We start from the raw sequence: 6,588 nt of genomic DNA, 5'->3' as shown, positions 1-6,588 counted from the left end.
TTTGCTACAGCATTCTGATTAAACTTTTGTAGAAGGAAGGGAGAAGTTTAAAGTTTGCAGTGAAAATACTTTTGAGACAGTGATTTTGCTATCCCAGAATGGTGATTGGTACATAGAATTTTTTTTTTTTTTTTGTCTTTTTGCTATTTCTTGGGCCGCTCCCGCGGCATATGGAGGTTCCCAGGCTAGGGGTCAAATCGGAGCCGTAGCCGACGGCCTACGCCAGAGCCACAGCAACGCGGGATCCGAGCCGCGTCTGCAACCTACACCACAGCTCACTGAGCAAGTGCAGGGATCGAACCCGCAACCTCATGGTTCCTAGTCGGATTCGTTAACCACTGCGCCACGATAGGAACTCCTGCTATGTAGAAATTTAAAATGGATGCATGAATGCTGTCAGTTTCTGCTCTGTGTAGGAGATTTTTCTTTCTTTCTTTCTTTCTTCTTCTTCTTTTTTTTTTTTTTTTTTTGGCTTTTTAGGGCCTCACCTGTGCCATATGGAAGTTCCCAGGCTAGGGGTTGAATGGAGCTACAGCTACCAGCCTACACCACAGCCACAGCAATGCCAGATCTGAGCCGCCTTGTCTACAACCTACAACAAAGCTTGGGGCAACACCAGATCTTTAACCCACTGAGCAAGGCCAGGGATCAAACCTACATTGTCATGGATGCTAGTTGGGTTCTTAACCTGCTGAGCCGCAACAGGAACTCCCAGGAATTTTTTTTTAATGCAAATACTTCCAAATAGGAAAGGGAGGGGGAAAAAAATCTTAATTTTTCTTGAAAAGTCTTTTGACAACAGGGGAGGAAAAATCCCAGCAATGTGAGGCAGAGGCTCAGAAGCAGATGCCAGGGACTGTTGACAGGTCCAATTATAGCATTTATTCTAATAATGACACCAACTTATTGTCTTTTAATTTTCTGCTCAATTTTCAGTCTAAGTTTAGACTGTCGTAACATTAAACTGTTTCTGAAGCAGTTTCTAAGGAAACCTTCCTTGCGAGACACTTAAGTTAATAATTAGCAAGTCATTATGTGTAAATTAAGTGAAGCAGGCTGTGTGCCTAGAGGAACAGATGGGAAGGGGCAGTTTCAGAGACATCAGCGAGAGTGGCCTTAATATTTTATTCCTTTTACAACAACCCCTCACCCCCAGGAAACAAGCTTTCCAGGATCAAGATGTACGAAAACGCTTTTTTAATTGTCAGTATCTGTGTGCCATGTCTGACCCACAGAGATCTTATTGCCTCACCTCAAGCCAAAACACCACCTCATCCCTAATCCCTCTCTTTCTGTCGCCCTACTTCACTCATGTGATTTCAGCAAGGGGGGCGGGGAGAGTAGCTGAGAGTTCTGTGCTTGGATATTCTCCAAGTACTCCAGCTTTCTGGGATTATTTTATGTTATATTTCACTGAAATGGATGCAACTCCCTTCCTCTAACCTCACATCGTATATTTGGTGGGAATGCAAAACAATTCCTAGTATTTTCAGCAAAATACAATTTTTTCTTTTTTTTTTTGGTGCTGGGCAGGGAGGTAGAGATTATGATTGCCATGACACCCCCCTTCCCCGCCCCCGCTCTAATTCCTGCCTCTCTCTCTCTGCTCTGCAGCTTGCTTCTCTCTAACTCTATTCTTTATTGACTTTATCAAAAAATTCATCCTCTTCTGTTGTTCACAGCAATTCAGTTTTTGGCAGCCATGACTACAAACTTAACTCCAGACCTAATTTTGCATATTCAAAAGAAATCAGCAAAATCTTGCTAAACAAAACTTCTGTGCTGTTAGCAGCATGAAACACCCTCAGAAACTTTGGAATGACAGTTTTTCCTTAATGTTGGGCCAGCTCTAGTTGTTGGGTAGAACTTTCTCCTCCTTAGGAAAGTAAAAGATTAAGACAATATTGTTTATTTCATTAAAAGAGAATTCTTATTTCCCAAGTTTCTTGTTTCCAGGCAGAGAAACATTCTTACTGCAGGGGAGGAAACATTTTTGCCTTCCCTGGTCTAATAATCAAATCAACATAGGACAGATTAGCAGGACAAAACCAAATTTAGTTACATAGGTATGGAGGCCTCATAAGAATATGAGACCCAGAGGCACTCAGGGAGTTGAAGCTAATAGGTGGTCCTGAGTTAATGAAAAGTGGGTAGGGTCTGGGACTTCAAAGGAGAAGACGACGATTTATAGGAAGATGGGAGGAGCGACTGTTTGGTTAAAAAAATTGTTTGCCATGCCATGCAGAGACAGTGGAACACAGCCAGAAATTGGGTCTCCAGACCCAGTGGAGCGCCCCTCCAGCTCACCACACCTGGCCCACATTATCTGCGGTTATCTCTGATGATAGCGCTTTTTCTGGACCAGGCCTACTATCTGAATTCTTTTAGGCAGTTGAGGGAGAGTAAAAGTTTATCTTGAATCTGCTGGCTCTTGATTGCCTTCAGCTGAAAACAGTCTACATGCCAAAGTGGCACATTTTGGGGAAACTTGTTCAGATCCCCTTCATTATGGTAACATGTGTGACCTCTCTTTGTCCCTTTGTTCCATTCTTTGGTGAATCTGGGGCAAGAGACTTGGCACGTGGAGCCCATATCCTTCCTCCCCCGAGTCTTGTTGTTTCTGCCTAGAGGGGGCACACGTTCTGCTTTTCCATGATGTCAGTTCTAAGGGGCAGGTCCTTCTCTTTGGAAAGACCTCAGGTTGTCCAGGCTTCCTGCGACTTATGGGTAAGCCTAATTCTAAGATTCTAGGTATTGTGGAGTCTTTTTTCCCACCCATTTGACTGTTCTAAGGCAGAATCTCACATAGTTTCCAAAATAAGAAAATGAACATTTTGATCTCCACTTGACAGTTACATGTTAATTTCTCAGTTATTTTCAAACCTATGTAGACCTTGGAGGGGATATTTGCTGATGCCCTTAAACCTCATCTATTTTATCTTTTTTTTTTAATTTTTTTATTTTTTTGTCTTTTTTTTAGGGCTACACCCATGGCATATGGAAGTTCCCAGGCTAGGGGTCGAATTGGAGCTGCAGCTGCCGGCCCATGCCACAGCCACAGCAGCGTGGAATCTGAGGCCGCACTGGATCCTTAACCCACTGAGTGAAGCCAGGGATTGAACCCACGTCCTCATGGATACTAGTTGGGTTCGTCACCGCTGAGCCATGACAAAAACTCCCAAACCTCATCTATTTTAGCACATTCCTCCTCACCACCAATGTCATGTTTCATTATTTATTTATTTATTTTTTGGTCATGCCTGCAGCATGTGGAAGTTCTTGAACCAGGGATCAAACCTGAGCTACAGCAGCAAGCTGAGTTGCTGCAGTGACAATGCCAGATCCGTAACTTGCTGTGCCAGAGAAGAACTCCTGTCATGTGATATTATTACAAATATCCTAAGTCCCTAACGCCTCTTCTGTTACCCTTCAGTCTCAGAGGGCAATCTAACCTTGTATTTCAAAGGGAAAATCAAGGAATTCCTGCCATGGCACAGTGGTTAAGGATCCAGTGTTGCTGCAGCTGTGGTGTAGGTTGCAGCTGTGGCTTGGATTCCATTCCTGGCCTGGGAAGTACTATATGCTGCAAGTGTGGCTGAAAAAGAATTAAAAAAAAAAAAAAAGAAAGAAAGAAAATCAAGCCAGCTGTCTCTTGCCTTAAATCATAAACATCCTTCTTCTCGTTCTTCTATCCTTCAAAGAAGGTGGTGTTCTACTCTTCAGGTAACCACTTTACACTGCTTTTAAACTCATGTCCTCGAGCCACATACAGGTCAACTGGTGATTCCACAGAGAGTCAACAGAGTAAGAGATTAACAACACCAAATACTAAAGTAGAACAATTATAACAATATACTGTAATAAAAATTATGTGAATACGGGCTGGGGTGATCATTTCCACTCAGAATAGGAAACAGCAGAATCAATGTCAGTCCTCACTTTCTAGACTTTGATCACTTTTGTCCACCCTAGGGAATATCTGATAGACTGTCCATGCCTCTCCTTGGGCCCTGATCTTCCACCAAGTTGCAGAGTCCACAACTAGGAATGGTGTGTGCATGTGTGTTTACCCTGGGAGGGTAAATCCAGTCACTACTACTTCATGGCTAGAAGCAGAGGTTCAGGTTTTAACATTATTTTAAAAATTGAGGAGTTCCTGCTATGGCACAGTGGGTTAATTATTCAGCTTGTCTCTATGGCATTGCTGGTTTGATCCCTGGCCTGGAGCAGTGGGTTAAGAATCTGGCATTGCCACAGTTGTGGTGTAGGTCACAGATGAGATTCAAATTCAATCCCTGGCCCAGGAACTTCTATATGCTATGGGTATAGCTAAAACAGCAAAAATCAATTCATTAATAAATAAGGGCTATAATAGGATTAAGAACTTCAAATTTTTTAATTAAGAATATGAAAGGAAAATATATATTTACTGTCATCCTCATTTCATAAAAGTATTTTTGATGATAAAAATTAAGAAATACATACTATCACTATCTAGGGTAATCCCTTCTATTAAATACTTTAGTTTGCAAAAAACTTACACTATTTTCCTGTTATTTTTGTCCCATATGAGTAGAGTTTACTTATGTAATCTGTAGATTTGTGTTCAGAAACCACTGATCCAAGCTATGCATTTTTTTAATGCCCATTTTATAGAAAAGAGCACTGAGATTCAGATAAATTAATGGGAAAGTGATTAGCAAATTCATAGCCAAGTATAAGACTCAGATTTCCTGACTCCTAGTTCAGTCCTTCTTTTTCTGCATCACAACGAGGTTTTCCATATGTGTGAACAGAGTCAGTCTGAGCTACTGGACCTTCTAGACATTATCTTCCCATTGAGGTCCATCTCACAAAGTTATCTTGGCCCAGACTGTTCTTTAATCTGAGTTCAATGCAATTATCATTATAATAAAAATGTCATCTACTATATGTGTGGCGCTTTATACTATTCATGCTGAGTGCATGTTATTTTTTAGCTTCTAGAAAGTATGCTTAATGAAGCAATTAAAATAAGAACCCCAAGATTTCATAAAATAAACATATTCAGATAATATTTATTGAATTGAATTGCATTTGAAAAATGCCAAATTCAAGACCTTAAAGAAAATAATTTATTAAACACATATTTTATTTAATAAGTTAATGAGAAGTTACCTAAACACATGGTTTTATCGTTCAAAGAATTTTACATTTTTACTTGAATGTCTCCAGGCAGTTAAGGTTTACATTTTCTTTTTCTTCTTTTCACTTTTTTTGTCTTTTTTTTTTTTTTTTTTAGGGCGACCCCCGAGGCATGTGGAGGTTCCCAGGTTAGGGGTCTAATCAGAGCTGTAGCTGCCAGCCGAAGTCACAGCCACAGCAATGCCAGATCCAAGCTGTGTCTGTGATCTACACCACAGCTCATGGCAACGCCGGATCCTTAACCCACTGATTGAGGCCAGGGATCGAACCCGCAACCTCATGGTTCCTAGTCAGATTCTTTTCCACTGCCCCAGGGTGGGAACTCCCTCTTTTCATTTTTTAAAGTTTTATTGACGGATAGTTGATTTACAATGTTGTGTGATAATTTCTGCTGTACAACAAAGCCATTCATTTAGTTATATATATATACACATCCATTCTCTTTCAGATTTTTTCCCACATAGATTATCACAGAATATTGGGTAGAGTCCTCTGTGCTACACAAAATGTCCCTGAAGGTTTATGTTTCCTAAAACTAAATCCACTTTGCTCTTCAGAAATCTCTTTTCTACAACTTCTCTCATCCAATTGCCCATCTCAGGAGTTTAGAAGATACCCTTGATTTTTCCCTCTCTCAAGTTCTACAATGAAATCTCTAAATTTTATCAACTTGACATCCAATGTGTATCAAATCCTTGAATTTTTCTTCACCTTCATTACAAACCACTGTCATTTTTCACTCTTAGTTGGACTTCAACTATTGTCTGGCTTCCTCGAATCTATGTTGGTTCCTCTTCTTTACTCAGCAAACAAGTGGTCTTTTAAAAACTCAGATCTGTCATGTGATTAGTGGGAGAGACAGGGATGCTCACCAAAGCCTCCATCTGCTCCCTAACCTTTATCAGCCTCCTGGAGTTAGGAGGAGCATGAGACTAATTTTGGCCTGTGGACTGTGGGCAGAAGTGACATGTCAGTTTTAGGCAGAAGTACAGAAAAACTAGAGTCTGTCTCACCAAATGTCTTTCCTCTGCGTGGGGACTGTGCTGTGAGCACATTTCAGATAGTGAATGCAAGTCACTATAGTTTCCTTCAGCCTGGGTTTTGGAGTGACCTCATCAACCCACAATGAACATATAGCATGAATGAAAAATAAACTTTTTTTCCCCTTAAGCTACTGGGATTTGTGTATTACTGCAGTACAATTCAGCCTACACTTCATGCTTAATATAAGACATAGTCCTGAATTACTAATGAAGATTTGAGTGTTTTTGAACACAGCCTCCACTCTCCATCTTCATCATAGTTTAGTCTCATTGGTTTTTCTCTTTTTGTAAAATGTTCTTTTTTTCTTAAGCTACAGTGTATCCTGACAACTGTGAGGGTAACTGAATGTCATCTTTTGTA

Source organism: Phacochoerus africanus, chromosome 10 (genome assembly GCF_016906955.1).
Source record: "Phacochoerus africanus isolate WHEZ1 chromosome 10, ROS_Pafr_v1, whole genome shotgun sequence".
NCBI classification, from domain to species: domain Eukaryota; kingdom Metazoa; phylum Chordata; class Mammalia; order Artiodactyla; family Suidae; genus Phacochoerus; species Phacochoerus africanus.
This window is presented reverse-complemented; position numbering follows the sequence as displayed.